The sequence below is a fragment of the Giraffa tippelskirchi genome, chromosome 1 (genome assembly GCF_054371585.1).
Source record: "Giraffa tippelskirchi isolate mGirTip1 chromosome 1, T2T-mGirTip1v1.2.pri, whole genome shotgun sequence".
Lineage (NCBI taxonomy): Eukaryota > Metazoa > Chordata > Mammalia > Artiodactyla > Giraffidae > Giraffa > Giraffa tippelskirchi.
The window spans coordinates 193,123,939-193,141,466 of NC_137275.1; the positions used below are offsets into that span (position 1 = coordinate 193,123,939).

The 17,528-nt window shown below is 39.2% G+C and overlaps 2 protein-coding genes across 29 annotated transcripts in view; one reads left to right on the top strand and one right to left on the bottom strand.

Annotated features, from left to right (window-relative positions):
- LOC145517683 (uncharacterized) overlaps positions 1-17,528 on the top strand; it is an 85,389-nt gene that overhangs the window by 47,025 nt on the left and 20,836 nt on the right. For 2 of the 10 annotated variants that reach the window (XM_081520783.1, XM_081520830.1), the window contains exon 9: positions 13,815-14,552. The exons of the other annotated variants lie outside the window; for them this stretch is intronic. The gene's annotated coding sequence lies outside the window, so the exon portion shown is untranslated. Of the gene's footprint in view, positions 1-13,814; positions 14,553-17,528 lie in introns of those variants that run through there. 10 annotated transcript variants of the gene reach the window in all.
- Positions 1-17,528, bottom strand: part of FRMD3 (FERM domain containing 3) — a 396,369-nt gene that overhangs the window by 15,596 nt on the left and 363,245 nt on the right. The gene's annotated exons all lie outside the window — the stretch shown is intronic.

Here is a 17,528-nt window from a genome sequence, read left to right on the forward strand (position 1 = left end):
AATTAGAAATGAAAAAGGACATACAGAAATACAAAGGATCATGAGACTACTACAAGCGAGACTACTACGAGCAACTATATGCCAATAAAATGGACAACTTGGAAGAATGGATAAGATCTTAGAAAGTTACTATCTCCCAAGACTGAATCAAAAAGAAATAGAAAATATAAACAGACCAATTATAAGTACTAAAATTGAAACTGTGGTTTTAAAACTCCCAACAAAAGTCCAGAACCAGATGGTTTCACAGGTGAATTCTGTTGAACACTTCAAGAAGAGTTAACACCTGTATTTCTGAAACATTCCAAAAACATTTCAGAGGAAGGCCACTATCTAGAAAGCCACTATACCCTGACACCAAAATCAAAGATAACATACAAAGAAAATTGCAAAGGCCAATATCATTGATGAACATAGACACAAAAGTCTTTGACAAAATGCCAGCAATCTGAATCCACCAATACATTAAAAGGATCATACACATGGTCAAGTGAGATTTATCCCAGGGATGCAAAGATTTTTCAATATCTACAAGTCAATTAGTGTGATATAAATATGTCAACAAACTGAAGAATAAAAACCATATGATCTTCTCAATAGATGCAGAAAAAACTTCTAACAAAATTCAACACCCATTTATGATAAAAAAAAAAAAACAACTCTCCAGAAAGTAGGCATAGAGGGAACATCAGGGCACTCACTCAGTCGTGTCCAACTCTTTGCGACCCCATGGACTACAGCACACCAGGCTTCCCTGTCCATCACCAACTCCTGGAGCCTGCTCAAACTTATGTCCATAGGGTCAGTGATGCCATCCAACCATCTCATACTCTGTCATCCCCTTCTCCTCCCACCTCAGTCTTTCCCAGAATCAGGGTCTTTTCCAGTGAGTCAGTTCTTTGCATCAGGTGGCCAAAGTATTGCAGTTTCAGCTTCAGCATCAGTCCTTCCAATGAATATTCAGGACTGATTTCCTTTAGGATGGACTGGTTGGATCTCCTTGCAGTCCAAGGGACTCTCAAGAGTCTTCTCCAACACCACAGTTCAAAAGCATCAATTCTTTGGTGCTCAGCTTTCTTTTTTTTTTTCCCCCAAAGTCTTTGTTTAATTTAATTTAATTTAATTTATTTTTTTAATTAGTTTATTTTCTATTTTTTAACTTTATAATATTGTATTTGTTTTGCCATACATTGACATGAATCCACCATGGGTGTACATGTTTTCCCCTTCCAGAACCCCCCTTCCACCTCCCTCCCCATCCCCCAGCTTTCTTTAAGTTCAACCCTCACATCCATACATAACTACTGGAAAAACCATAGCTTTGACTAGATGGACCTTTGCTGGTAAAGTAATGTCTCTGCCTTTTAATATGCTGTTTAGGTTGGTCATAACTTTTTTCTCAAGGAGCAAGTGGTCTTTTAATTTCAGGGCTGCAGTCACCATCTGCAGTGATTTTGGAGCCCAAAAAATAAAGTCTCTCACTGTTTCCATTGTTTCCACATCTATTTGCCATGAAGTGATGGGACAGGATGCCATGATCTTAGTTTTCTGAATGTTGAGCTTTAAGCCAAATTTTTCACTCTCCTCTTTCACTTCATCAAGAGGCTCTTAAGTTCTTCTTTGCTTTCTGCCATAAGGGTGGTATCATCTGCATATCTGAGGTTACTGATAATTCTTCAGGCAATCTTGATTCCAGCTTGTGCTTCATCCAGCCCAGCATTTCACATGATGTACTCTGCATATAAGTTAAATAAGCAGGGTGACAATATACAGCCTTGACATACTCCTTTCCTGATTTGGAACCAGTCTATTGTTCCATGTCCAGTTCTAACTGTTGCTTCTTGACCTGCACACAGATTTCTCAGGAGGCAGGTCAAGTGGTCTGGTATTCCCATCTCTTTCAGAATTTTCCAGTTTGTTGTGATCCACACAGTCAAAGGCTTTGGCATAGTCAATAAAGCAGAAATAGATGTTTTTCTGGAACTCTCTTGCTTTTTTGATGATCCAGTGGATGTTGGCAATTTGATCTCTGGTTCCTCTGCCTTTTCTAACTCCAGCTTGAACATCTGGAAGTTCATGGCTCACGTATTGCTGGAGCCTGGCTTGGAGAATTTTGAGCATTACTTTGCTAGCGTGTGAAATGAGTGCAATTGTGCAGTAGCTTGAGCATTCTTTGGCATTGCCTATCTTTGGGACTGGAATGAAAACTGACCTTTTCCAGTCCTGTGGCCACTGCTGAGTTTTCCAGATTTGCTGGCATATTGAGTGCAGCACTTTCACAGCATCATCTTTGAGGATTTCAAAGAGCTCAACTGGAATTCCATCACCTCCACTAGCTTTGCTCATAGTGATGCTTTCTAAGGCCCACTTGACTTCACATTCCAGGATGTCTGGCTCTAGGTGAGTGATCACACCGTCGTGGTTATCTGGGTCATGAAGATCTTTTTTGCATAGTTCTTCTGTGTATTCTTGCCACCTCTTCTTAATATCTTCTGCTTCTGTTAGGTCTATACCATTTCTGTCCTTTATTGTGCCCATCTTTGCATGAAATACTCCCTTGGTATCTCTAATTTTCTTGAAGAGATCTCTAGTCTTTCCCATTCTATTGTTTTCCTCTATTTCTTTCCACTGATCACTGAGGAAGGCTTTCTTATCTCTCCTTGCTATTCTTTGGAACTCTGCATTCAAATGGGAATATCTTTCCTTTTTCCTTTGCCTTTCACTTCTCTTCTTTTCTCAGCTGTTGTAAGCCCTCCTCAGACAGCCATTTTGCCTTTTTGCACTTCTTTTCCTTGGGGATGGTCTTGCTGCCTGCCTCCTGTACAATATCACGAACCTCTGTCCATAGTTCTTCAGGCACTCTGTCTATTAGATCTAACCCCTTGAATCTGTTTGTCACTTTTACTGTTTAATAATCCTAAGGGATTTGATTTAAGTCATACCTGAATGGTCTAGTGGTTTTCCCTACTTTCTTCAATTTAAGTCTGCTGGCAATAAGGAGTTCATGATCTGAGCCTCAGTCAGCTCCCAGTCTTGTTTTTGCTGAGTGTATAGAGCTTCTCCACCTTTGGCTGCAAAGAATATAATCAGTCTGATTTCAGTATTGATCATCTGGTGTTGTCCATGTATAGAGTCTTCTCTTGTGTTGTTGGAAGAGGGTGTTTACTATGACCAGTCGGGATAAAGATGTCCTTTTCATTGTAGGGGACTGGAATGCAAAAGTAGGAAGTCCAGAGATACTTGGAGTAACAGGCAAATTTGGCCTTGGAGTACAAAATGAAGCAGGGCAAAGGCTAACAGAGGGAACATACCTCAACATAATAAAGATCATATATGACAAACCTATACCCACATCATGCTTAACAATGAAAAGTAATCATTTCCCCTAGATCAAGAACAAGATAAGGATTATGTGCCAGCCTGGATGGGGTGGGGGGCTTGGGGAAGAATGGATACATGTATATGTATGGCTGAGTTCCTTTGCTGTTCTCCTGAAACTGTCACAACATTGTTAATCAGTTATACTCCAATACAAATGCTTTGGTGTTAAAAAATAGAACTAAAATTAATAAAAATATCTAAAAAAAAAAGACAAGGATGTCTACTCTGGCCATTTTTATTCAATATAGTTTTGGAATTCCTAGCCATGGCAATCAGAAGAGGAAAAAAATGAAAGGAATCCAAATTAGAAAAGAAGAAGTAATACTGATTTTAAAAAACCTAACTCTGTGGCTTAAGGAACTAGAAAAAGGTGGTCAAACTGAGTACAATATTAACAGCAGAAAGTAAAAACTAACGATTAGAGCAGAAATAAAATAGAGCACAGGAAGATAGGAAAGATTAACCAAATTAAGGGTTAGTTCTTTGAAAAGATAAACAGAACTGACAAAACTTTAGCTGTACTAACCAAGGGAAAAAAGATAGAGGACCCTAATTAACAAAATTATAAATAAAAAAAAGAAACACTGCAACTGATACCACATAAATAAAAATCATAAAAGGCTACTATTAATAAATATTGATATATGCCAACAAACTGGACAACCTAGAAAAATGGAAAAATTCTCAGAAACATGCAAACTACCAAGACTGAAACAAGAAATAGAAAGTCTGAACAGACTAATTACTAGTAAGGAGATTGAACTGGTAATCAAAAATTTCCCAATAAAGAAAAGCCAAGGACCAGATCGCTTCACCTGCAAATCTTAAAGAAGAATTAACACCAACCCTTTTTAACTCTTTCAAAAAAATCAAAGAGAAGGGAACACCCCTAGTCTTATTTTATAAGGCTCTCATTACCCTGATACCAAAGCCAAAAAGGACACTATCAGAAAACTATAGACCAATATCCCTCATGAATATTGATGCAAAAATTCTTTATACTAGGAAACTGAATCCAGTAACACATTAAATGAATCATGCACTGTGATCAAATGGGATTTATACTTGGCATAGTAAGGATGGTTCAACATATGCAAATCAATGTGATACATCAAATTAACAAAATGAAAGGAAAAATCATACGATCATCTCAATAGATGGAGAAAAAGCATTTGACAAAATTTGACATCTCTTTATATGATATAAACTCAACAGATTAGGTATAGAAAGAATGTATCTCAACATAATGAAGGCCATATATGATAAACCCATGGCTAATACACTTAATGGTGAAAGATTGAAAGCTTTTCCTCCAAGATCATGAATAAGGCAAGGGTGCCCATTCTTAGCATTCCTATTCAGCACAATACTGGAAGTCTTTGCTAGAGCTATCAGGCAAGAAAAATAAATAAAAGGCATCAAAATTGGAAAGGAAGAAGTAAAATTATCTCTATTTGCAGGTGACATGTTTTTATACACAGAAAATCCTAAAGACTCCACCAAAGGCTATTAGAATTCAGTGACGTTGCACCATACAAAAATTAGTAGGGTTTCTACATACTAACAAATTATCTGGAAAAAATGATCCTGTTTACAACAGCATAAAAAACAGTAAGATATTTAGGAATAAACTTAGCCAGGAGGTGAAAGATCTCTATTCTGAAAACGATAAGACACTGATTAAGGAAACTGAAGAAGACAAACTAAATGGAAAGGTATCCCTTGTTCATGGATTGGAACAATTAATATTGTTAAAATGTCAATACTACCAAAAGCCATTTTTGGATTCAGTGCAGTCCCTATCATAATTCCAATGAACTTTTTACAGAAGTAGAAAAAACCACTCTGCCAGGCTCCTCTGGTCATGGGATTCTCCAGGCAAGAATACTGGAGTGGACTGCCATTCTCTTCTCCAGGGGATCTTCCCGACCCAGGGATTTAACTTGGGTTTCCTGCATTGCAGGCCGATTCTTAACCATCTGAGCCACCAGGGAAGCCCCTATGTGGAACCATAGAAGACCCTAAATATATACCAAAGCAATCCTGAGAAGGGAGAACAAAGCAGGAGGCAACAGACTTTATGATTTCAAGCTGTACTATATATAAAACTACAATAATCAAAATAGTATTGTACTGGTATAAAGACAGATAAATCAGTGGGACAGAATCTTGAGCCCAGGAATAAACCCAGGCATATTACTCAAATAATATTTGACATGGGAGGCAAGAACACTCAGTGAAGAAAAGACTTTTCAATAATGGTGCTGGGAAAATTGGCTATTCACATGTGAAAGAATGGAACTACACCCAGAACTTCCACTACTCACAAAAATTAACTTGCATTGGATTAACAACTTAAATGTAAAACCTGAAGCCATGAAACTCCCAGAAGAAAACGTGGTGAAGATGTGGGGAGGGTAAAGCTCCTTGACATAAGTCTTGGCAATGATTTTCTATATAGGACACCTAAAGCACAAGCAACTGAATCAAAAACGAGTGGGACTACACCAAACTAAAAAGCTCCTGGAAACAAGAAGCAAACAACGATGTGAAAAAACAACCTATGGAATGAGAAGGAAAATATTTCCAACCTATATCTGATTAGTAGTTAATATCCAAAATATATGAAGAACTCATACAACTCACTAGTAAAAGAACAAGTAATTCGATTTGAAAATGGGCTAAAGGTCTCAAAAGACATTTTTTTTCTAAAGAGGATACACGAAAGACCAACAGTTACATGAAACTATGTTCAACATCACTAATAATTCAGTTCAGTTCAGTTCAGTCGCTCAGTCGTGTCCGACTCTTTGCGACCCCATGAATTGCAGCACGCCAGGCCTCTCTGTCCATCACCAACTCCCAGAGTCTACCCAAACCCATGTCCATTGAGTCAGTGATGCCATCCAACCATCTCATCCTCTGTTGTCCCCTTCTCCTCCTGCCCCCAATCCTTCCCAGCATTAGGGTCTTTTCCAATGAGTCAACTCTTCGCATGAGGTGGCCAAAGTGCAAATCAAAACCACACGATATATTATGTCATGTCTTTTAGAATGGTCATCATCAAAATGACAAGTAGTAACAAATGCTGGTGAGGATGCAGAGAAAAGGAAACCTTGGTGCACTGTTGGTGGGACTGTATACTGGTTCAGGCACTACAGAAAATAATATGGAGATTCCTCAAGAAGTTAAAAACTGAACTATTATACGATCTAACAATTCCAATTCTGAGAATATATCAAAAAGAAACAAAAACACTAACTTGAAAAGACATCTACACCCCTGTGTTTGAAGCAGGATAATTTACAATAGTCAAGACATGGAAACAACTTAAGTGTCCATTTATCTGTGAATACATATACACAAAGAAGTTACACACGCATACTCAAACACTAGAATATTATTCAGCCACCAAAAAAAGGAGACAATTTTGCCATTTGTGACAACATGGATGAATCTGGAATGCATTATGCTAAATGATATTAGTTCAGGTAGAGAAAAACAAACACTATATGATCTCATGTATATACAGAATCTAAAAAACTCATTGAAAAAGAATCAGATTTGTGAGTACCAGAGACAGGGAGTGGTGAGAGGGAGAAGCAGAGGAAGAGTTAAAAGATACAAATTTCTGGTTATAAGTAAGTACTAGGAATATAATGTACAACATGGTAACTATAGTTAATACTGCTATATGATATATATGAAAGTTGTTAGAGTAGGTCCTAAGATCCTTATATCAAGGAAAAAAATTTTTGTTATATCTATACGAGATGATGGATGCTAACTAAATGTAGTGCAGTAATCATTTCACAACATTTGTAAGTCAAGCCATTATGCTGTATCAGTCAGTCAGTTCAGTTGCTCAGTCATGTCCAACTCTTTGCGATGCCATGGACTACAGCATGCCAGGCCTCCCTGTCCATTACCAACTCCCGGAGTTTACTCAAATTCATATGCTGAATATTCGAAGCTTATATAATGATGTATGTCAATTATATCTCAATAAAACTGGGGGAAAATGATGTGCAGGACTGAATTACTGGTTTTATCTTTGAAATATCAGTAGATATTTCCTGATAGCTCTGGTATGACAGTACTGAGCATCTTAGATGAAAGATACCATAAAATATGCAAGCAAAATAAAAAGGGCCAACAAGCACATGAAAATACGTTCAATGTCATTAATTGTTACCACAATAAGACAGCACTTCACACCCACTAGAATGGCTATTATTTTTTAAAATCTGAAGATAACCAGTCTTGGTTAAGGGTAAGAAGGAACTGGAACCCTTGAACATTGCTGATGGGATTTTAAAATGGTTTAGCTGCCATAGAAAACAGTTTGACAGTTCCTCAAGTCAGACGATTACCATACAATCCAGCAGTTCTATTCCCAGGTATATATAACTCCAAAGAATTGAAAACAAGTATCCAAAAAATACTTGTACAGAAATGTTCAAAGCAGCACTAATTCAACAGTTAAAAGAAACAACCCAAATGTCCATAAATGGATGAATAGATAAAATGTGGCTTATTCATATGATGGACTATTATTCAATTGTTATAGATGTATGACAATGTAGATGAATGTCAAAAACATGCTGAGTGAAAGTAGATAGTCACAGAACCTCATATAACATATGATTTTATTTATCTCCATATGAAATATCCAGAACAGGTAAATCCATAGAGACAGGGATTGTACTGATGGTTGCCAGGGGCTGAGGGAAGGGATGAATGAAGAGTGTCTGCTTAATGGGTACCAGGTTTCCTTTTGGTGTGATGAAAATGTTTTGGAACTAGATAGAGATTTAAGTTGCAAAGCTCTGTGAAATTACTAAATGGTACTGAATTTTTCATGTTAAAATGGTTGTTTTTATGTTGTGACCTTCACGTCAATAAAAATAAAAAAAAATAAATGCAAGCCGTAATTCTCCTACCACCAGATAATATTCTATGAAATCTGAAGGGAGAAAATGTTCATAGTGTAGACAGGAGTTAGGACTTGCTGGAATACTGCTTCTTTACTTATCTGGTATTCCATATCCCCAGAAGAAGGGTCATTTTACTCTCCTACTTGGGAAAGCAGTGAAACATATTGTGTATGAGTGGTATTACTGCTCTAGGAAGACCACTCCTATTCCCCTTTGGCTATTTTCACCATCCTATAGTCACACAGATCTTCCATGTATTACCTAAGGCATTTTCTCATATAAATGGTTTTTCCTCCTTAAGTCTCCTTTTCCTAATATGTAACCTGCTCTCCCTATGCCTTCTGCTTTCTGTATCTTTCTCCTAAAACAAGAGGAAAAGGGAAACCTCAAGTTTCCAGACTTCATTATTTTGTTGATGGCAACGCTGGTCTACTGGTTGCTCGATCAAAAACTTCGACTTCCTCTGTTCACTCTCACAATGGACCTGTTAGCAACTTCTATGTCTCTGCCTTCAAAACATACCCAGAATTGGACCACTTCATACAATGTCCACTGCCACCAACCTGGTCCAAGCCACCATCTTTCTCACTTAGATTATGGCAGCAGCATCTCATCTGATCCCCCTGCTTCAACCCCTGCCTGTGTAAGGGTCACTGTCAACTCGGCAGCTGGAGTCATCCTTTGAAAGCAGTGTGGATTCGATCATGTCACTCAACTGCTCAGGGTCCTCTCATGGCTTTTTATCTTCCTCAGATTATAAGCCAAGTCCTTGCAGGGGTGTCTAGGGCCCTACTCAATGAGCCCTCCTCTCCTCTCCGAACGGCTGAGGTGACCTTGTTATCCTAGGACCCTCCCCCTTGTTCACTTCACTCCAGCCATAGAAGACTGGCTGTCCCTCACATATGCTCTTTCTTGCTGTTCCTTCTGCTTGGAGTACTTGTCCTATAGCCAGATTCACACACTCTCCCTTTTTTTGTAGGTTGTTAAATGTCACCTTCTCAGTGACATTATGTAAAATTTCAGTCTGTCTCCCTATCACTCTCTATTCCCCTTCCCTTACTTATTTTTCTTCTGAGAAATCTAGGATCTAAGGACAAAAAATAGAGTACTGGCAAAATGAAGTATTGGTTTCTGGGGGAGACATAATCATGGTCATTAATCCAGGGTCACAAAACTCAAACCTGTACAGAGCAGGCAGGTGCTTAACATGAATGAGTGAGGGCCAGGTATGGGACAGTAGGGAGTGGTGGTGCCTGGGAAAAAATGGACCATATTGAGCTCTGTCTGAAAGCTTTATTATTCAAATTTTGAAAAACATCTGTGCAGTCTACACAAAATGTACCTGTGAGTATTTTTAGGCCTATAAAAATCAAAGTCAACGAAAGAGTCTGAAATGCAGTAGTACTTGAGTACAATCTCAAAGACGACAGAATGATCTTGTTCATTTCCAGAGCAAACAATTCAACAACACAGTAATCTAAGTCTATGCCCCAACCACTAATGCCGAAGAAGCTGCAATTGAATATTTCTATGAAGACCTACAAGACCTTCTAGGATTAACACCAAAAAAAGATGTCTTTTTCATCATAGGGGACTGGAATGCAAAAGTAGAAAGTCAAGAGATACCTGGAGTAACAGGCCAGTTTGGCCTTGGAGTACAAAATGAAGCAAAACAAAGGCTAACAGAGTTTTCCAAGAGAAAGCACTGGTCATAGCAAACACCCTCTTCCAACAAACAACACAAGAGATGAGTCTACACGTGGACATTACCAAATGGTCAATACTGAAATCAGATTGATTATATTCTTTGCAGCCAAAGACGGAGAAGCTCTATACAGTCAGCACAAACAAGACCTGGGGCTGACTGTGGCTCATATCATGAGTTCCTTATTGCAAAATTCAGGCACAAATTGAAGAAAGTAGGGAAAACCACTAGACCATTCAGGTATGACTTAAATCCCTTATGATTATACAGTGGAGGTGACCAATAGATTCAAGGGATTAGATCTGGTAGACAAAGTGCCTGAAGAACTATGGATGGAAGTTGTAACATTGTACAGGAGGTGGTGACCAAAACCATCTCCAAGAAAAAGAAATACAAGAAGGCAAAGTGGTTGTCTGAGGAGGCCTTACATATAGCTGAGAAAAGAAGAGAAGTGAAAGGCAAAGATATACCCAACTGAATACAGAGTTCCAGAAAATAGCAAGGAGAGATAAGAAAGCCTTCTTAAGGGAACTATGCAAAGAAATAGAGGAAAACAATAGAATGGGAAAGACTAGAGATCTCAAGAAAATTGCAGATAACAAGGTACTTATATTTCATGCAAAGATGGGCACAATAAAGGACAGAAATGGCAAGGACCTAACAAAAGCAGAAGAGATTAAGAAGAGGTGGCAAGAATACACTATGCAAAAAAAGGCTTAATGATCTGGATAACCGTGATGGTATGGTCACTCACCTAGAGCTAGACAACCTGGAGTGCAAAGTCAAGTGGACCTTAGGAAGCATTACTATGAACAAAGCCAGTGAAAGTGATAGAATTCCAGCTGAGCTATTTCAAATCCTAAAAGATACTGCTGTTAAAATGCGGCACGCAATATGCCAGCAAATTTGGAAAACTCAGCAGTGGCCACAGGACTTGAAAAGGTCAGTTTTCATTCCAATCCCAAAGAAAGGCAATGTCAAAGAATGTTCAGACTACTGCACAATTGCACACATTTCACATGCTAGCAAGGTAATGCTCAAAATCCTTCAAGCTCTAGGCTTCATCATTATGTGAAACAAGAGCTTTCAGATGTACAAGATGGATTTAGAAAAGCTAGAGGAACCAGAGATCAAATTGCCAACATCCGCTGGATCATAGAAAAAGCCAAGGAATTCTAAAAAATTCTGCTTCATTAACTACACTAAAGTCTTTGACTGTGTGGATCACAACAAACTGTAAAATTCTGAAAGAGATAAGAATACCAGACCACCTTACCTGTCTCCTGAGAAGCCTGTATGCGGAACAAGAAGCAACAGTTAGAATCAGACATGGAACAATAGACTGGTTCAATCTATTAAACCAATAGGGAAAGGAGTATGTCAAGGCTGTATATTGTCACCCTGCTTATTTATCTTATTTTCAGAGTACATCATGGGAAATGCTGGGCTGGATGAATCATAAGCTGGAATCAAGAGAAATATCAACAAACTCAGATATGCAGATGATACCACTTTAATGGCTGAAAGTGAAGAGGAACTAAAAGAGCTTCTTGATGAGGGTGAAAGAGGAGAATGAAAAAGCTGGCTTAAAACTCAACATTCAAAAAATGAAGATCATGGAATCCAGTCCCATTACTTCATGGCAAACAGTTGGGGGGAAAAGTGGGAACAGTGACAGATTTTATTTTCTTGGGCTCCAAAATCACTGTGGATAGTGACTGCAGCCATGAAATTAAAAGACACTTGCTCCTTGGAAAAATAGCTGTGACAAACCTAGACAGCATATTAAAAAGGAGAGACATCACTTTGCCAACAAAGGTCCATATACTCAAAGCTGTGGTTTTTTCAAGTAGTCATGTATGGATGTGAGAGTTGGACATGAAGAAAGCTGAGTGCTGAGGAATTGATGCTTTTGAATTGCAGAGCTGGAGAGTAGTCTTGACAGTCCCTTGGACTGCAAGGAGAGCAAACCAGTCAATCTGAAAGGAAATCAACCCTGAATATTCATTGGAAGGATTGATGCTGAAATTGCAATACTTTGCCCACCTGATGCGATGAGCTGACTCACCGGAAAAGACTGATGCTGGGAAAGATTGAGGGCAGGAGGAGAAGGGGGTGACAGAGGATGATACAGTTGAATGGCATCACTGACTCAATGGACATGAGTTTGAACAAACTCTGCAAGATAGTGAAGGACAGGGAAGCCTGGTATGCTATAGTTAGTTCATGGGGCTGCAAAGAGTTGGACACAACTTTGAGACTGAAAGACAACAAAGCTTCTGGTCTATCAATGCTGCTAGATAAATGCAGTGATAGAATCAGATCCCTAGATTCCTGATGTTTCAGTCACCTAAGTGCTCCAGTACTTTGATCTCAACAACAAAAGTATTCACTTATTTTTGTAGAAAGGAGGAGGTAGGCATGGAAATGCTTTCTTCCCTGTCATAGTTTTTCTGACCACTAGCATTAGATGTGCTGGAGTTTCATAATACTTTCCCCCTCATCTCTGTGCTCACATTTTAAGGTAGTGGGATGGAGTGGAAAGTAGACCAAAGGTTGGACAGCCCAGCTCTGCCACTTAAAAGACTTTCGTTCTTAACTAACTTCCATTGACAGATGAATGGATAAAGAAGATGTAGCACATATATACAAGGGAATTTTACTCATAAAATGAAACAATGCCATTTGGATGGACATGGATGGACCTGGAGATTATCATACCAGGTGAAGTAAGTCATAAAGAGAAAGACAAACCTCACATGATATCACTTATATGTGGAAGAAAAAATGATACGAATGAACTTATTTACAAAACAGAAACAGACTCAGACTGAAAACAAACTTGTGGTTACCAAAGGGGAAAGGTCAATGCAGGGGTGGGGGATAAATTAGGAAGTTGGAATTAGCAGATACAAGCTACTATATATATAATAGATAAATAGCAAGGATCTACTCTATAGCAAAAAGAACTCTACTCAATATTCTATAATAACCTATATGGGAAAAGACTGAAAAAAGAATAGATACAAGTATGTGTGTAACTGAATGACTTTGTTGTATACCTGAAATTAACACAATACTGTAAATCAACTATACTCCAATATAAAATAAAAATTTAAAAAAGTTCACAGAGCTCAGTTTGCTTAACCACAAAACAAGAGTAACTCCTACCTCATAAGGCTGGCATGAGGGCTAGACAAAATTATGGATGCATAAGTGCTATCTGTATCAAAAAAGTTTTAGGAATTAGATGTTACTGTCTTACCAAAGAACATTAGGTTACATTGATCTATACCAAGTAATATGTACATTTGGTCTGTTATGAAGCAGTATCATTTTATAAACATGTAGATTAGTTTTCTTACAAATCCACTAATACGGAGTACAAGGAAAATTGCGTTATAGTTATCCATATTTTCTTAATTTTCTTTATATGATAGATGCTTAAGTTTCTTTCCTACATGCTCTTTTTTGATAAATTCTAACAATGTCCTAAGAAGCAGAAGTGTTAAATTAGTAAGACAACCTACATTGTTTCATTAAATTTCTTTTACTTCATCTATATGTGAGCAGCCTCCTGGATGTATCCACAAAGCTTAACGGCTGAAAACTTTTTTTAGAAGTGATAAAACAATGATTAAGGAAAAGGAAATAGCTTTCAAAAGTATATAATTATGCAGCCCAATTAGAAGTTCTGACACATAGGAAACAATAAATGTTGACTATTGTAATTATATTTTAGTGTAGTAATGTAACTTTTTATATCATTACCATCTTTATTCAACTTGAAGAAATACTTTAAGAAGTGAAATAGCAAGAATCAAAAGATGCTGAAGGAGAAGACTGGCCATCGATGATGGACAGGCAGTGTGCCTGTTGTGTATGGTCAAGCAGGTTGCGCACTGCTCATTCCAGTCAACACCCTTCACGTGATCCCAATGTGATGGCGCTTCCTAAAGACACACCATCTACCACAACACAGCCTACTCAGCCGGCTGCTGACAGATGCTGTTGCTGAAAATACTGTTCTTTATCTTATTACGAAGCCAAAACATAGGGACCTTTTTTAGTACAGCAGCAAAATTAGTAGCAGGTAAAAATGGAATAAGCATTGCTTACATTTGGAGAAGGCAATGGCACCCCACTCCAGTACTCTTGCCTGGAAAATCCCACGGACGGAGGAGCCTGGTAGGCTACTGTCCATGGTGTTGCTAAGAGTCGGACACGACTGAGCGACTTCACTTTCACTTTTCCCTTTCATGCACTGGAGAAGGAAATGGCAACCCACTCCAGTATTCTTGCCTAGAGAATCCCAGGGACGGCGGAGCCTGGTGGGCTGCCGTCTATGGGGTCGCACAGAGTCGGACACAACTGAAGTGACTTAGCAGCAGCACTGCTTACATTTACATTCAGAAATCAGCTCTCTGTCAACACGGAGCATATTTGTGACAGAGTCCAAAGACCACAGCTGCAATTACCAGCAACTTGTATGGTACAAAACAGCTAAAGACAATGGCTAATGGTCCTTATCTAGTTTGCCTGTGTGTGATGATCTTTAGGAATGAAACAGTGCAGTATTGGGTGTCACCAGAGCAGATGTCTTAAAATAAAGATAACAGGAACCCCTATCTATCTCATGAGTTTGTGGAAAGGCTCAAAAGTATGTAGAAATGTGAGAAAGCCCTTGGCAATATCAATATCAGAATATTGTCATTTGCGTTTATCCACACTAACTTCGTTAGCCAAGACTTTGGATAACCTAGGGTAACTTTACACCCCTTTGGCAATGCCTTTCCTATCTGGAACCTACCATTGTTGCTGCTGATGTTTGGCTGAAACCAAACTGGCTCACTTTGCAGGAGACCCTCTTTCAGCCTTGTTGCTTGTTCCCCCTGCCATGACCACATAGCCCTCACCCTGGGAACATGGGGCCTTTCTCTATGATGAAGGCTTTGGCAAATGTCATCTTTGGGATGGTTCCCTTTGTGGCACCCTAAGTCACCCTATGCTGATACCCAACTATGGAATGCCCCCTAAACCTGAATAACAGAGAGACAAAGAAAGCAGTACCACCACCTGGCAGGGAGGGGGGTATTTTGGAAAACTGTAGAGGATTTTTTTGGAGGTCACAAAGATTGGCAGAGTCAGCTTCATTTAGTGGGTAGGTGTCAAGGATACCAGGCATCCAAAAATGCTAGGATGGCCCCACAAGGAATTATTTTGCATCCTACATGACTTTTAGGTGTTCTATTAAATATTCAATATTTAGGTCAGAAACCTATTTAGAATGATCTGAGTCTAGAACCTACCTGTGTTTTACATTTAAACCTAAAGCATCTGGATAAGATTTTAACATACTTTGAATTTTTCACACATACAACCACACTGGGCAAATTGAAAGAAGTATCTTGCCAAGAGTTGTTTATCTGTTCAGAACATCACACCATGCCGTCTGGAATGACTAAGGTGTCCAAGAGGCCTACACAGTAGCACACATTTCTGTATCTGTTGAGTGGCACCCATGTCCCCCCCATTACATTCACAGAAGAGCTAGTGTCCCACTCCTTAATTCTGCCTCTTGGTGAATCATGCTTAAGAAAAACCTTTGTGACTTCCCTGGTGATCCAGTGGTTAAGAATTTGCCGGCCAGTATAGGAGACACTGGTTCAATCCTTGGTCCATGAAGATTCCACATGCTATAGAGCAACTAAGCCCATGTACCACAACTACTGAGCCTGAGCTCTAGGGTCTGTGGGCTGCAACTACTGAAGCCCACATGTCCTAGAGCCGGTGCTTCATAGCAAGAGAAGCCACTGCAGTGAAAAGCCTGCACACCACAACTAGAGCCCATGCATGGCAACAAAGACCCACTACAGCCAAAAATAAATAAATAGAAAAACATTTGGAAAGACTTGATTTTTTTATTGTAAATTACTTATTATTTCCCATGACATTATAGTTAGAACATTATTTTGACTTTTAAAGTTATGTGTAAGTAGACTGTGTTTTCTCTGAGTTTCATTTCAGGATGGTGGAGAGGATATTAAGATCTTTGTTATTACGTGGAGACACTGAATCTGAAAGGGCTGACAATCACTGCTTAAGAACTCACAAAACTGTCAGGTCTCCACAAAGGTCACATATTTGTTGCCTATTAACTGGAACCATCCTTGCTGTGGTGAGCTAACTTCTGATTGACCTACTTACGTTGATCAGTGTAGCCATCTTGGCTCTGGGAGGCGTGCTGTACTCTTGAATTGAGGGTAGGGAGAGAGGAGTGAAGGAAGAGTGTGAGAGAAGGAAAGAGGTCATCACTCCACTTCTAGGAAATAGGATGAAGTGGAAGGAGCTATGGCCTGGAATTCTGGGGACCTAGATTCCATTCCACCCAACTTTCTTTGTGTCCTTGGACATGCCTATGAGTCTTGGACTTTTTAACCTAAAAATTGACCAGACTCTTCCCAGTTCCAGCATTCCGTGGCTTGATCTTAGTCTGCTAAGTCGCTTCAGTCGTGTCCGATTCTGTGTGACCCCACAGATGGCAGCCCACCAGGATCCGCCGTCCCTGGGATTCTCCAGGCAAGAACACTGGAGTGGGTTGCCATTTCCTTCTCCAGTGCATGAAAGGGAAAAGAGAAAGTGAAGTTGCTCAGTCGTGTCCGACTCCTAGCGACCCTATGGACTGTAGCCCACCAGGCTCCTCCATCCATGGGATTTTCCAGGCAAGAGTACTGGAGTGGGGTGCCATTGCTAGGTCTCAATAAAATGTCCCACTTACAACTATACATGCGCTTTCCCTGAAAGCACCAATCACCTGCATATAACAAGCAGAGCTATTTCTGCTGTATCTGTAGAAGAACATTGTAGAAGAGTGAAAAAGACAAGGGCAGTAAGATTTTTAATTTTTACAGGGCTAGACATTTTAGGCCTGTGATCATGTGATACTCCTAAAAGGAGATGAGGAAACTGAGGCTCAGAGAGGTTAAGTAACTTCCACAAGGTCATGACTCCAGGAAACAACACAGAATATTGTAAAGTTAAAAAATAGAAAATAAACTAATTAAAAAAAAAAAAAAAAAAAGAAGCAGTTTGTACCCAAGCCTGTCTGACTCCAAAGCTTTGGAGTAACCACCATGGTCTTCTTTACATTCCTAAAGAGAAAGCCATCTGGGAGGCCCAGAGGGACCCTCACTTCTCAATAAAAGAGGAAGAATCTTCCATGTTATTGGCCAGTTTCATTTGCTGAAACCACAGTATCATTATATGTGAGGTGAGCACTTGTCCCTGTTTGCCTGGTATAGTTCCTATTGCCTGCTGTCCTAGCAGCATTAAAGTGCCTATTTTACCCCCAAAAGGTTTGCCTAGTAGATTTTATAGCCACCTAATTATGTTTCTGTGTCACAGCTCCTGTGATTGTATCATGGCCAGGAGAGAAGCAAAATAAATAAATAAAACCACTTACTGTTGTGGGGATTGGTGGTTTAGATTAGAAATAAACCTTCAAG